The following is a 14,856-nucleotide window of genomic DNA, read 5'->3' as shown; positions in this document are numbered from 1 at the left end:
TCAATAATATCATCCACATCATAAAGGACAAACCCTTCTTCTGATGCCCGAAATTGTTCCCGGAGCATCTGGCAGCCATGTCTCCAAAGAACTTTCGTCTAAGATTCATTTGAGACAGACATGTGACATGAGTTGAGAGACATACATTCCTCAAACATCACGTTGAACAAGATTTGAAGAACCCCCATAAAGGGAATTTGATAGACAAATAAATAGGAGGACTTTCCTAATAAACAAATATTGTTCTCTCAAATCTAGCAAAAAAAACAGGGACAAGGCAAAAGGTTTTCTATGGGTTATAATACCTGGTATCGGAGTAAGGTGGTACTTCGGATATCGTGATGGGTATAACTACAAGCACTGAGTTTGGAAGGTGATGCTTTTCATGATCAACATCTTTATGGGTGGATGTTATGCTTTGTCTCAGGCACACAAAGTCACTTGTACTTCGCCTTGTTTCCCATCATTCCAAAGTTAGCTTACTCTGGAAAACTAGTTATATTGGAAACCCCAAGCTATAGAAAAACAACAGAGATGTACGCTCAATAGGGGAAAATACTCTCAAATAAAGGTAAAGAAATTCAAAACTCGAACAGGAACATGATGTTCAATGAATGGGATATGCCTTTATTCTGGCCTAACAAGTCATGAAGAAGATAATTACTCCACACCATTAGATTTCGTTACGTCACTATAAGGAAATTGGAAGGATGAATGTCAATGGCAGTAGTACCCTTCTCATTCATCTACCCTTTAGACTTGGAAGAAGACTCACTTTACTTTGATAGGGCAAGCATAGACACGTTAACTGCAAGCGACGAAGGCATCGGTAAACTAGCATTTTGTATCTCATTCACAATCGAGCATCACCCCACTAGTCACGGTGATCCTGACTCTATAACCATCAAGAGCAGCACCCATTCTCTTTGCGGTGTGCTTAACCACTTCTAACTCCAATGTGGAGTAAGAATGATTTTGAAGGCCTTGTTTATAAATTTAGGGCGACACCGACCAGGATTCTGATCATCAATTTTGTATGGAATGTCATTTTCGGGCTTACAAGGAACTCTCGGCTCAGATATATCCACCTTCGAGTTCACTTCCACCAAAAGGATGTCTTTGTATTAGTCTTTGTCATGACATGGAAGATTAATGATGTAAGCAAGCCACTGAAGCATGGATCGAGGTTGAAAGAAGTAGTGAGTATCGACACTCTTCCGAAGTTAATAAAGAATGTGAAATTCAAACAAGCCTAACTCGGTATGATACCATTTATTCAGGCGATCAAGGTATGAGATAATGCGAACAGAGGTTGGAGTGAAATTGCAAAGACCAATTTGATGTGGAAGAATCTCCTTCCACAACGACGACAAATGGAATTTCAACCCTAAATCAAGATAACAATGAAGGATTCTAGTACAAGGACGAATAGGGTCAATAGGTGAAGGAAGTTTTGTGGCCATATCATCAATATCTTCCTACTAGACTTGACATCCATTAAGGAGATGACTGCAACCTATAAGAAAAGCTTATTTTCACCCTTGTTATGAATCCTAACCATGAGAGGTTTAGGGTTATTTAGAACCGCAGATTCAACAGTTGGGGTGTAGGAACTGGTGGCAATGATTTTGTTTGAATACGAAAAAGATAGCAATGACAATTTGAAAATTTGTAGTGTTCTTGAAATAAAAAGGGAAAATTTAGGGATTTAAGGAGACAATGCAGGTTGTGGTACAACAAGTATTTAAAAGGGATATTTCAAATCATCATGCCGTCGAATACAGACTGGTTCATTTGGAGATCAACGGACCCGATTATTATTAAAGGAGATTTCTCATTTTTATGCACACACAACATACTTAATACATAATTATAACAGGGTTATAAGCATGGAGTTCAAGGCAACGCATCCAGGACTAAAGATGATGCCGCTTCAAACCTAGAAGTCATATAGTTTACAAAGAATTTGAAGACCAAACGGTACGTATTCCAGCTTACTGCGATATGCATGATCTTTGTTAACAGTCCATCCTTAAGGGGAACAAGTTGCCTTTCATATAGATAGTTGGGGTGAATTGTAGGACCATGATTTTTCAAGGCTGGAGTAAGGTTGATTCGAATACTGTTATCTTAGAAGTTTGGTCATGGACTAACTAGCTTCAGGCAGAGTTATATCAGATGGAGTAGGGTGCCACCATTACTCTACTCCGGGGCACTAGGCAGAGTCATAACGGCTCTGTCAGATGACCATGCTTGTTTCACAAGACACGCGATCTGATTCGTATATGGACACAATTGAATCCTATAATTCTTGGAGTCCCATAATCTAGGGATAAACGTGCGCCGCAAGTAATCACAACTTTTACAAAGGTGCAATATCTACTTACTCGATATCCACTAGGATTCTCTAGGCTTAGTACGAAGATTCTATCCTAAAAATGTTTCTCCCACAATATAAATACACCCACCAGGGTTCATCTATGGTAACATAATCTGTACACTTTGAATTTTCTTGTCCAGTGTTTGAGTCTAAAATTATTCACTAACTTAACCATTGGAGAGCCTTTGGCCGACACACCCCCTATGGCTTGCTAACATAGTTTTTTTGTTTTGAAGGTTGCTCAGATTTACTAGATTTATGCCCAATTGCCCCTCACGGAGGTGCGCAGATTTGGTTACAACAGTTGTGAATATATTCCTTCCTTGATCCTGCATCTTTGCATGTATTTAGGCTTCGCTTGGGATTCGCGTGACTATTGGGTTTTGAGACTCGGTTAGGCTTGCTCATGATATTTTTTGGGCCTTAACATTAGCCCCTTTGATTGTTTGGCCTATGAGAAATCTTAAATGAGCTAAGCAATCAAATCAGGCCCAAATGAATATTTTAAACATAGCTTTTATGATGGGACTTTTCGCCTTCACGCGTGGCAGCAATAACTTCCTACAGTTGTGCGCCCTAGTTTCTTGTACACGTCTAATCATCCAAGAGATTCTAGGCATTCCTTCACCAACTGCCTTGATAACTCATCCCTTTTAGGACAAGTAATTAATTTGTCCATTCTCTTTCTTTTTCTTCTTTAACTCAATTTTCTTTTTCAATATTTCTTTGCTTCATCCTTCTACCTCTATCGCTTAGCTCCCCTTGCACTTTAGATTCCCAGTGCTTTATGCTTGTGCTCTGCTATGTTTGACGTTAAGATATTCTCTCAGGTAAAGAAAGCTTCACCCTTCTTCTATATTTTCCTTTTTTCCTATCGGTTTTGATAGTGAATTTGAACATACTTCTGCCTTTTCTCTATCTTGTGCACCTGAGAGATTTTAGGGTTTTGCTTTTCATAGGGGAGGGTGCGATTTTCCCTCAGGAAATCGAACTCATGCCCTTTAGTGATTTTCGATTTTAGGTCTTTGTATGCTTGCCCATTATAGATTTCTTTTTGCTTTTCATGTAGCACGAGCTTGTTGTGTGATCACTCATATATTTCATGCATTTATACCATCCATTTCTAAAGTCTTTGTGATGTTTTTGTGTTAAATTGTGGCATTTTACCTTACTTTGTGTTAATGTACAATTAATTTTGTTTTAGGATCAATTTCAAGCAAAATGAACTGAAAAGAAAATAAAAAGGAGGGGAGAGACACGGACTGACAGAGGAATAAACAAAGGCAGCAGGATGTGGAAAGCAGACAGAGCAGAAAAGCAGAGGGAAGGAGAGCACGGACGGCAAAAAGAAAAGAAAAGAATAATAAGAGTGGAGTGCACACTGACAAACAGAAATAATAAGAGAGGAGTGGGAGACACTGACAGCGCAAGAAGAGTGGAGAGAGAGCACTGAGGCAGGGCGGAAAGAATAAAAGAGAGTGGAAAGACTGACGTGGAGTGCGCAGGATTGAAAAGAAAATAAAAGAATAAGAAGCAGTGGACACGGACTGAAAAGAAAAGAATAGAAAAGAAAGGCAGAAGGAAAAGAAATAGAGAGATGAGAGACACGGGCAGAAAGAAAATATAAGAGAAAGAAAGCAGTAGGAGAGAGAGACGGGCGCACGGAAAACGGAATAGAGGAGAGGTGCGGAAACAGAGGGAGCAAAAGCAGGAGTGCAGGCAGAGCACGAAAACAGAGGGAGGAGCAGGAGAAGGCAGTGCACACGGAAAATTTCACATAGACTTGCGACGGGAGAAAAGAAACGGGTGTCTTCTTTCTTAGTTATTTATTTTCTTTTATGAATAATTTCTTATGTATCAACATAACTATGTGTAACTAATTTATTATGCTAGAGTGAGGCCATGAGCCACAACATGAATACGTAGATTTATTTTTCAATTGCTTAAGTGTTGTTACATGCTTGCTTTGATATTTTCAATCTCTAAATTAAACTATCTATGTGTCTTGATGATTGATCACCATTAGGATGCTTAGAAAAGTTATCGGATGCAATTTTGAACGAATGTCACGTTAAAATTGGTTGTGCTTCTTGTGATTGAGGATTGTACTCTCCTAAGGTAAATATCATGCTCTTAGGGATTACATGGTTTAACAAAAGGATTTTCACCAAGATTAATGAATCTCTCATGTTTATATTTAATCCAAATGTCATGGATAAGTTGCATGTAGTGGTATGCATTTTAGCTTGAATGTCACAAGTAAAACATACACAAGGAAAATCCAACCTTCAAAGCATGTGTGTTTTCAATTATTTAAGCAATTGGAATAGCTACGTAGGAGTGTTGTTGGTAAAGGTTGAACTCTAGCATATTGTCAATCTATTTTTCTTCAATCATTTATTTTATCTTAAATTTCCTTATTTACTTGTTTTGTTTAAGTTGAATCATTATCCTTATAAACCAATTCCCATTTTAGATATTTGTTTAAGTCACATCTAGTAATATTTAGTTTCGTCAAATTAGTGTAATTCTTAGAGTTAAATAAGTTAAATACACAAAAACTCGTAAATTGTTTATATCAGTCCCTGAGGAGATCAACCTTGCTTGAGCCATTCTATACTACAAACACTTGTTCTCTTGCAAGAATTTTCTATGGTTTAACCCTTTGTTTTACAAGTGGTAAAATCGCTATCAAGAAATTGGCGCCGTTGCCGGGGACTGTGCCAACAGTTCCCGAGCTTTTGTGTTTATTTTTCTTATGCTTATGTTTATGTCTTATTTTTATTAATCATTAAATAAAAAAAATAAAAAATAAAAAATAAAAAAGTTGAAAGAATCCTCTTTGATTAAGCCCATTAATGGTGAATTTAACTTTGGTACCGTAATAATGCTGTATATTTGCGTTAGAAATCTGTTTATGTATCCATTTCACAAATTTCTGTTCTAAATCACGTATTATTAAATTAATTAAAAAAAACAGCAATTGATTTAGTTGAGTTTTGATCTTTGATTAAGTGCAGTGGATGTGTGGTGTGAGATTTTTGTCTTTGTTTAACTAACTAGTGGTTGCCAATTTGCATAAATTGTGTTTTTTTTAATTCATCTAGGTTTACTTACTTTCTTTTCTTTTTTGTTGTTTAATTAGTTTCTGTTAAGTTTTATTTTATTTTACTTTTATTTTTATTTTTATTTTTTATTTTTTATTTTTGGCTTAATATTTCTGTTGTTTGTTCAGGTGTAGTATATGGTGATTGGAACAAGATCCAAGAATCAAGTGCTTATTCCTTACGACCCTGAACCAGAGAGAAGTGCAAGGAAGTTAGCTAGAGAAAAATATTTAGCACAAGATTCCAACCTTGGTGATACTTTTCTTAAGGATTTGTTCCGTGATCCTGAGAGCAGCACATCTATTTTCCAACCTTTGGCACCAATTGCACACATGGCCCTAGCCTTACCTGCAGCAGGTGTTTTTTTTAATTCATCTAGGTTTACTTACTTTCTTTTCTTTTTTGTTGTTTAATTAGTTTCTGTTAAGTTTTATTTTATTTTACTTTTATTTTTTTTATTTTTTTATTTTTTATTTTTGGCTTAATATTTCTGTTGTTTGTTCAGGTGTAGTATATGGTGATTGGAACAAGATCCAAGAATCAAGTGCTTATTCCTTACGACCCTGAACCAGAGAGAAGTGCAAGGAAGTTAGCTAGGGAAAAATATTTAGCACAAGATTCCAACCTTGGTGATACTTTTCTTAAGGATTTGTTCCGTGATCCTGAGAGCAGCACATCTATTTTCCAACCTTTGGCACCAGTTGCACACATGGCCCTAGCCTTACCTGCAGCAGGTCAACCTTTAAGGAATTCATTGGCGGCGAGAATCAATGCAGTGCCAAGGTGCATTATATATCCAGATGTGGAAGATGGGACATCCTTTGAAATCAAACCTCACATCCTCAACATATTGCCATCTTTTCATGGGTTGCCAAACAGTGATCCCAACATGCATTTGGCTGATTTTATTGAGGCATGTGACAACACCATAATCAGAGGTTTCTCTTCTGAAGCTATCAAGTTACGTTTGTTCCCGTTCTCTTTGAAGGACAAAGCCAAGGCGTGGCTGCATTCTCTGCCCGCCAATAGCATTACAACATGGACAGAATTGCAAGAAAAATTTCTCAATAAGTTTTTTCCTTCTTCCAAGACTCTTGCACTCAAGAAAGAGATATTGGCTTTCGCTCAAAAACCAAACGAGTCTTTCCATGAAGCTTGGGAACGGTATAATGAGATGTACACAAAATGTCCTTATGCTGGGTTTGATTTTAACCTTCAAATGAACATATTTTATGATGGTCTCAATGCCACCACCAAGAGTCACGTGAATGCATCTGCTGGAGGGTCATTAATGTCAAATGTCAAAATCAGCAAGGGAAGCATTTGAGTTATTTGATATGATGGCTTCTGAATCCCAACAATGGACAGAAGAACAAACACAAAAGAGGGGAGTTTTTGAGATTTCTCAGAGTTCTTCTAATGTTTCTGCTCAAATTGCTAAAATGGAAAAGAATTTTAATGCCAAATTTGTTGCCTTAATGCAGGTCTCTTCCATGCCCAATGCCCAAAAAGCGTGCATCATTTGTAGTGCGACAACTCATGACATCACTCAATGCCCCAACAAGGATAGCTACCCTGAGCTTGTGCAAGATCATGTGAATATGGTGAATAATTTCATTAGACCCAGAAGTGACCCTTATTCCAATACATATAATCCTGGGTGGAAGAACCATCCCAATCTCAGTTGGGGCGGCAACCAACAGCCACGTCAATACCAACAGTCTTACCAATCAAGTAGTGAGACTAAGAAACCATATCTTGAAGAACAAATGTCACAGCTAGCTCAACATATGTCTGCTCTCTCTAATACCACCAACAATTTTGTCCAATCCACACAAACTAGCATTCAGAATCTCACGGCATCAGTGGGGAATTTGGAGACTCAAGTTGGACAGCTTGCTACCATGTTCAATGAAAGAGAGAAAGGAAAGTTCCCGAGCCAATCTGAGCAAAATCCAAGAGGGATGGAGCATTGCAAAGTAATACGGACATTGAAAAGTGGCAAGAGCTATGACAACAGAAAAGTGGTGCACCATGAAGCCGAAGTGGAAGAAGAAGAGCTTACTGAAAGTGCACCATTAGCTGCAAAGTCTCGGTCAGAGGCTATTTCTGAAGCAGGTATTCCAGATCCTAGTGCAAGTGACAAAGTGCAATCTCGACCCAACTTTAATGCAAACAAGGAAAAAGGCCTTGGTAGTTTATTTGCACCTTCTGACAAGCCACCATACAAGCCACCTTTGCCATTTCCACAAAGGCAGCAACAACGTTCCAAGGATCAACAATGCATTGAATTCATGAAGACGTTGGCTAAGGTTCAAATTAATTTGCCTCTATTAGATGCTATTAAACAAATCCCATCATATGCCCAATTTCTGAAAGAGCTATGTTCTAAAAAGAAAAAGTTCTTGGAATACAGGAAGGTGATTTTATCTGAGCAATGCAGTGTTGTCCTCTTACATAAGCTACCACCCAAGAAGAAAGATCCGGGGAGTTTCACTATCTCTTGTACTATTGGTAGTCTTGATTTTCATAAAGTATTGATTGATTTAGGAGCAAGTGTTAACCTTATGCCTTATTCTGTTTTTTCAAAAATTAGGTGAAGGAGAACTCAAGCCCACATCTGTGAGTCTTCAATTGGCAGATAGGTCTGTGACATATCCTTTGGGTATTCTGGAAGATGTGATTATTAAAGTGGATAAATTCTATCTCCCAACTGATTTCATTGTACTTGACATGGAGGAAGACAAGGAAGTTCCTCTCATTTTAGGCCGACCGTTCATGGCCACCGCCCGGACACTTATTAACGTGGAAGCAGGTACTTTAACCTTAAGAGTGCAAGAAGAATCAGTTGTATTCAAACTCTTTGAAGCGGTCAAGTGTCATTTCGAACCTAAAGAGTGTTTTCGTGTTAATGTTTTGGATGGGATTGTGCATGCAAACTTTGCCTCACGATCTTCTAATGATGAGCTGTTAACTTGCCTCACCAACCATGATGCTACTTTATCTATGGAAGAAAATGTGGTGGACGTCATCGCTGCATTGGATAGTGCACCAATTCATAATCCAAAGTGGCGACATGTTTATGAAAGCCTTGGAGTGCCTAAGCAGCCCATTCTTCCTTCAAATGAGCAAGCTCCGAAGTTAGAGCTCAAGCTACTACCGAGCCACCTCAAGTATGCTCATCTCGGGGTGAATGAGACCTTGCCTGTTATTATTGCTGCTGATCTTAATGACACGGAGGAAGACAAATTACTAAGAGTTCTTCGCAAGTATCAAGATGCTCTGGGGTGGACACTTGCTGACATAAAAGGCATTAGTCCAGCTTTGTACATGCATAGAATTTTTATAGAAGCTGGGACTAAACCAACTGTTGAAGCTCAAAGACGTCTAAATCCGATCATGAAGGAAGTTGTAAGAGTTGAAGTGATGAAGTTACTCGATGCAGGTATCATTTATCCAATCTCAGATAGCAAATGGGTGAGCCCGACTCAGGTGGTTCCAAAGAAAACTGGTATTACTGTGGTGAAGAATGATAACAACGAGCTTGTGCCTACAAGGATGACCACCGGATGGCGAATGTGTGTTGACTATAGAAAGCCCAATAACAGCACTAGAAAAGATCATTTTCCGCTGCCATTCATTGATCAGATGCTCGAGAGACTAGCTGGTCATTCTTTCTATTGTTTCTTAGATGGTTATTCAGGGTACAACCAAATTCCAATTGCCCCTGAGGATCAAGAGAAGACAACGTTTACATGCCCTTTTGGTACATTTGCATACAGACGAATGCCATTTGGATTGTGCAATGCCCCTGCCACTTTCCAACGATGCATGATGAGTATTTTTTCTGGAATGGTTGAAAATATTGTTGAGGTTTTTATGGATGACTTTTCTGTTTTTGGTAATTCTTTCGATATATGTTTGGATAACTTGTCTTTGGTTTTGGAAAGATGCAGGGAGACTAATCTTGTATTAAATTAGGAGAAATGCCATTTTATGGTTAAGCATGGCATTGTGCTAGGACATCTAATTTCAAGCAAGGGAATAGAGGTCGACAAGGCAAAGATTGAGGTGATCGCCAAATTACCACCACCAACTTCTGTCAAGAATATGAGATCTTTCTTGGGACATGCTGGTTTTTATCGAAGATTCATCAAGGATTTTTCCAAAATTAGTCGTCCTCTTTGTAATTTACTTGCTAAAGATGTTTGTTTTGATTTTAATGCAGATTGTCATGATGCTTTCAACAAATTGAAAGATCTTCTCACATCAGCCCCAATTATAACAGCTCCAGATTGGACCCTTCCTTTTGAGCTCATGTGCGATGCTTCTGATTACGCTGTGGGTGCTGTTCTTGGTCAGCGACGTGACAACCTCCCCTATGTTATATATTATGCCAGCCGCACTTTGAATGATGCTCAGCTGAATTATGCCACGACGGAAAAAGAATTACTTGCAGTGGTATTTGCTCTTGAAAAGTTTCGATCGTACTTAATTGGTGCAAAAGTCATTGTGTATTCTGATCATTTTGCTCTCAAGTAATTATTGTCTAAAAAAGAGGCCAAACCACGATTGATTCGATGGGTCCTTCTCTTGCAAGAGTTTGATTTAGAGATCCTAGATAAAAAGGGACGTGAGAATGTTGTGGCGGATCATCTCTCAAGATTAGTAAATGCAAACACTGATGAGGCAGATTCATTGCCCCTGCAAGAGAGCTTTCCAGACGAGCAACTTCTAGCGGTTACTCATCAAGTACCATGGTATGCTGACATCGAAAATTATTTGGCATCTGGAGAAATACCATCAGAGTTCAGTTACCAACAAAGGAAGAAGTTCCTCTCCACTGTAAAACACTACTTTTGGGATGAGCCATACCTTTTCAAGCATTGCCAAGATCAAATCATTTGTCGGTGTGTCCCCTTAGAAGAGCAAGAAAGCATTTTGAAGTTTGCTCACCACTATGTATGTGGTGGTCATTTTGGACCAAGAAGGACAGCGGCCAAGATCTTACAGAGTGGTTTCTTTTGGCCATCTTTATTCAAAGATGCATACCTATGCTGCCAGGCTTGTGATAAGTGTCAACGAGTTGGAAATCTTTCTCAGAGAAATGAGATGCCCCAACAAAGTATTTTGGTGATTGAATTATTTGATGTTTGGGGTATAGATTTCATGGGACCTTTCCCTTCTTTACATGGCAATCTCTACATCTTGGTGGCGGTTGATTATGTCTCTAAGTGGGTGGAGGCAATAGCTTCTCCAACATGCAAAAGTTCTGTGGTATTAGGTTTCTTGCAGAATACTATTTTTCCCCGATTTGGAGTACCTCGTGCTATCATCAGTGACGAAGGTACGCATTTCTTAAACCGCACCATGGCTTCCCTTTGTGCCAAGTATCATATTCACCATCGCATAACCACCCCATACCATCCACAGACATCTGGACAAGTTGAAGTATCTAATCGGGAGCTCAAGAGGATTCTTGAGAAAACGGTCAGTTCATCTCGAAAGGATTGGAGTTTAAAGCTTACTGATGCTTTGTGGGCATATAGGACAGCTTATAAGACACCAATTGGGATGTCTCCTTTTCGTTTGGTGTATGGGAAAGCTTACCATCTACCTATGGAACTTGAGCACAAGGCATATTGGGCTATTAAGCACCTCAATTTTGACTACCAAGCAGCGGGAGAGAAGCGGAAGCTGCAGTTGAATGAACTGGAAGAAATAAGGAATAATGCTTATGAGAATGCAAAGATTTACAAGGATAAGACCAAGAAATTTCATGATGCTCACATCCTTCGTAAAGAGTTTCAACCGGGTCAGAAGGTTTTTCTTTTTAATTCAAGATTGAAACTATTCCCATGAAAGCTCAAATCACGTTGGAATGGTCTATATCGTGTTGTACAGGTCCATCTTCATGGGGCTGTGGATATCCAAAACATGCAAACTGGTTTTGTCTTCAAAGTTAATGGACATCGCTTGAAGTTATACAAGGAGTCTCCATATGATCTTGCTAAGGATTCCATCACTTTGAAGGAACCTGTTATTTGAATCAAACTGCCAACAGAATGTCTAGCTCTAGACAGTAACTAAAGCGCTTCTTGGGAGGCAACCCAAGCTTTCTATCTTTCATCTTTATTTTGAATAATTTTAAATGTTCTTGTTCTGTTTTTCTCTTGTTTTCTGGTTTGTGTGTTTAAGTCCTACTTTTGTTCCTTTATGCAGGTAATGATTTTGCAATCTCTATCACAACTTCTTGCAAGGTATTTTTGCATTCATAAAAGTGAAAGGAACATTAAGCAGATAAATACAAGAGGGAGCCTTCACAAAGGCTGTTTAGGAGAAGTCTCAGTAGTCGGCGGAGCTTCAGCAGTCGGCGGAGCCCCAGAAGGAGGAGGCATCAGAGGTTGATCATTTGGAGCTTCACTACGTGGTACAGCCCCAGAAGACGAAGGCAAATGCTGTTGGAACAAACCCACAAACCGCTGATGATCAAGTAAAATCTGACCATCGGATTCCTGCATCTGGTCAATCTTCCTCTTCATGTTTGTAGCATAATTATGTGCGAGCCTATGCAATTGTTTATTTTCATGCTTAAGCCCTCTAATCTCCTGCTTGAGACTCATCACTTCAGCCGCCAATGATTCAACTTGACGGGTTCGGGCAAATAGGCGTTGGGCCATATTGGACACGGAACCTGCACACTGCACACTAAGAGCCAGAGACTCCTTAACAGCCAATTCATCAGACCGTTTTGCAAGCAGTATGTTATCTTTAGGAGTGACAAGGTTCCGAGCCACCACCGCAGCTGTCATATCATTCTTCATCACCGAATCCCCAACGGTAAGGGGGCCAGTAGGGGATATGAAGGATGGGCGCCATATGTTGTCTGGAGAAGGAGGGGCTGCCTCTTCACCAAGGTTCAAGTCAAAACGACGGTCGGAAGGGCCAGCCATTTTTCAGAGGTGTTAAGGAAAGCAGAGGTCGGACAAGTCAAGATCGTAGAAATGCAAAGAGGGAGTTTTTACAGGCAGAAATTCAAGTGTGCTTTGAACGTCCTGCATACCTCTATAAAAATCAGCACGCGATGGAATTTCAAAGATCGAAGAGGCAATTCCAGATATCGAAGAGGCGTTCGCTTTCTCAAAAGTTGGGCTTGCTCAGAAACCACGGGCCATCCTTTGTTCCAGATTTGTCCGCACTCGTCACATGCAACCTCTGCACTCGACGGAGCTCAGATTTCGAAGAGGCAAGCTCAGAAATCGGAGAAGCATCTGCTTTTCCAGACGTGTCAGCATCTCTCACATGCACACTCAGCTTTGCGGAAATCACGGGCAATCTGTCGACGATTTCTGGTAAAGTAGAATGCACGTGAAGTGCAAAAGAAACAAGCAGAGAAGAATGACTCACACATTTGCTCTCCTCGCCTACACAAATTGGTGTGTTCTTTCCTTTTCTTTTTGTGTCTTTATTTCATTTTATATTTCTTTCCCTTCATTTTTATGTCTTATTGTTCAAAAATTCCTTTCATTATCATTGGGAACAATGCTATAATTAAGTTTGGGGGTGGAAATATATTTCGTTAGTTTATTTATTAAATTAAAAAAAACAAAAAACAAAAAAAGTTTTTGCATTTTTATTGTTGTTTGTAGCTACTTCTCAATTCAATGATGAGATTTGATTTAATTTCCTTCTTACTTTCAAGAAGTCTAAGTTCTTTTCGTTGTCTTTGTGTTAGCTGTGATTTCCAAAAATCAACTTGAAAAATAAATGTGTCTAGTCTTGTCAATGTGAAACTTGAGCATGATTTAGCGTTTCATATGTGAATCATGTGAGATTATGTAAACCTTGTGAGTTTTTGAGCCTATACATGATTGAACCATTATGCATCAATCTCATTCCTTCTTGTGCGTATGATCTCATTGTACATGTATCTCTAGAACTTGCTTTATACTACTCGATTCATTAATCAATTCATGTAATAACTTAGAAGTGATATAGGCCATCTTTGGATCGTTTGAGCCTTTCATGCCTACCTTATATGCTATGTTTATCCGTAGTAGCCCATTGAGCCTTTAACTAAGCCATTTCTTTGTTAGCCACATCTATTTACCTTGCTCCAATATTGGAGTTGAGCCCATACACAGGAATCGATTCCTTATTGTTTTGAGAAAGTATTACATGGGTTGTGCTCTTGGGGGTTTCATTTATGTAGAAAGATGGATGGAGCATGTGTATTACAATGAAATGTGAATTTGATCAAGCTTTTGCAGATTTGTTTCGTTCATAAAAAAAAAAAAAAAAAAACGAAATATATGAAAAGTGGAGAGTGTTGATTTGTTGAAAATATGTCTGCAAAGTATAAATTTCCTTTTGAAGTTAAATTTGGGGAGTAACAGGTGCTCGAAGTTTTATTATTTTGCTTTCAATTAGAGGTGGTGTGATATTGAGGTGTTGGAAAACTACTAAAGAGTACTTTCTCAAAATTTTTGATTTCCATATCCCTTCTTTCATTAGCCTATCACCTTTAGCCCCATTACAACCGTAATAAAATCCTATTGATCCAAGGTATTACTTAAATATTGATAGCGAGTTAGGTGGACAAGCAAGCATATGGCGGCATGTACAATGAGATCACTTGAGTGAAACACATTAACCAAAACTTATGAGTGAATGAGTGTATGTCTTGTGAGAAGCTCACATGTTTGCATATGATGATTTAAAGGAGTTTGGAATTGCATTGACATGGCTAGCTCACACATGGCTTTTCAACGTTTTATTTGAAGGAAATTTGGTTAATTATTGGATGATGTTTTGAGCTCTTGATTAATTCTTGGTTGTTTGTTTCATGATTAGCACTTATCTCTGAAATCGAATTTGAGAAGTTGCCTACTAAGTTGTTGAATCTAGTCTTAGTTAAGTGGTTTTGTTTTGTGTTTTGTTTTGCTAGAGGACTAGCAAAAATGTAAGTTTGGGGGTATTTGATCACTCATATATTTCATGCATTTATACCATCCATTTCTAAAGTCTTTGTGATGTTTTTGTGTTAAATTGTGGCATTTTACCTTACTTTGTGTTAATGTACAATTAATTTTGTTTTAGGATCAATTTCAAGCAAAATGAACTGAAAAGAAAATAAAAGGGAGGGGAGAGACACGGACTGACAGAGGAATAAACAAAGGCAGCAGGATGTGGAAAGCAGACAGAGCAGAAAAGCAGAGGGAAGGAGAGCACGGACGGCAAAAAGAAAAGAAAAGAATAATAAGAGTGGAGTGCACACTGACAAACAGAAATAATAAGAGAGGAGTGGGAGACACTGACAGCGCAAGAAGAGTGGAGAGAGAGCACTGAGGCAGGGCGGAAAGAATAAAA

General features: G+C 38.7%; 1 non-coding gene across 1 annotated transcript; it reads right to left on the bottom strand.

Moving 5' to 3' along the window:
* Window positions 1–6,583: 6,583 nt before the first annotated feature.
* On the bottom strand, window positions 6,584–6,690 carry LOC114819881 (small nucleolar RNA R71). The gene has a single exon (XR_003767179.1). It is a non-coding gene; the product is annotated as a small nucleolar RNA R71 (small nucleolar RNA).
* Between the last annotated feature and the right edge of the window lie 8,166 nt (window positions 6,691–14,856).

Source organism: Malus domestica, chromosome 11, assembly GCF_042453785.1.
Source record: "Malus domestica chromosome 11, GDT2T_hap1".
NCBI lineage: Eukaryota > Viridiplantae > Streptophyta > Magnoliopsida > Rosales > Rosaceae > Malus > Malus domestica.
The sequence above is the reverse complement of the archived record's forward strand: the minus strand, read 5'-3'. Positions and strand labels throughout refer to the sequence as shown.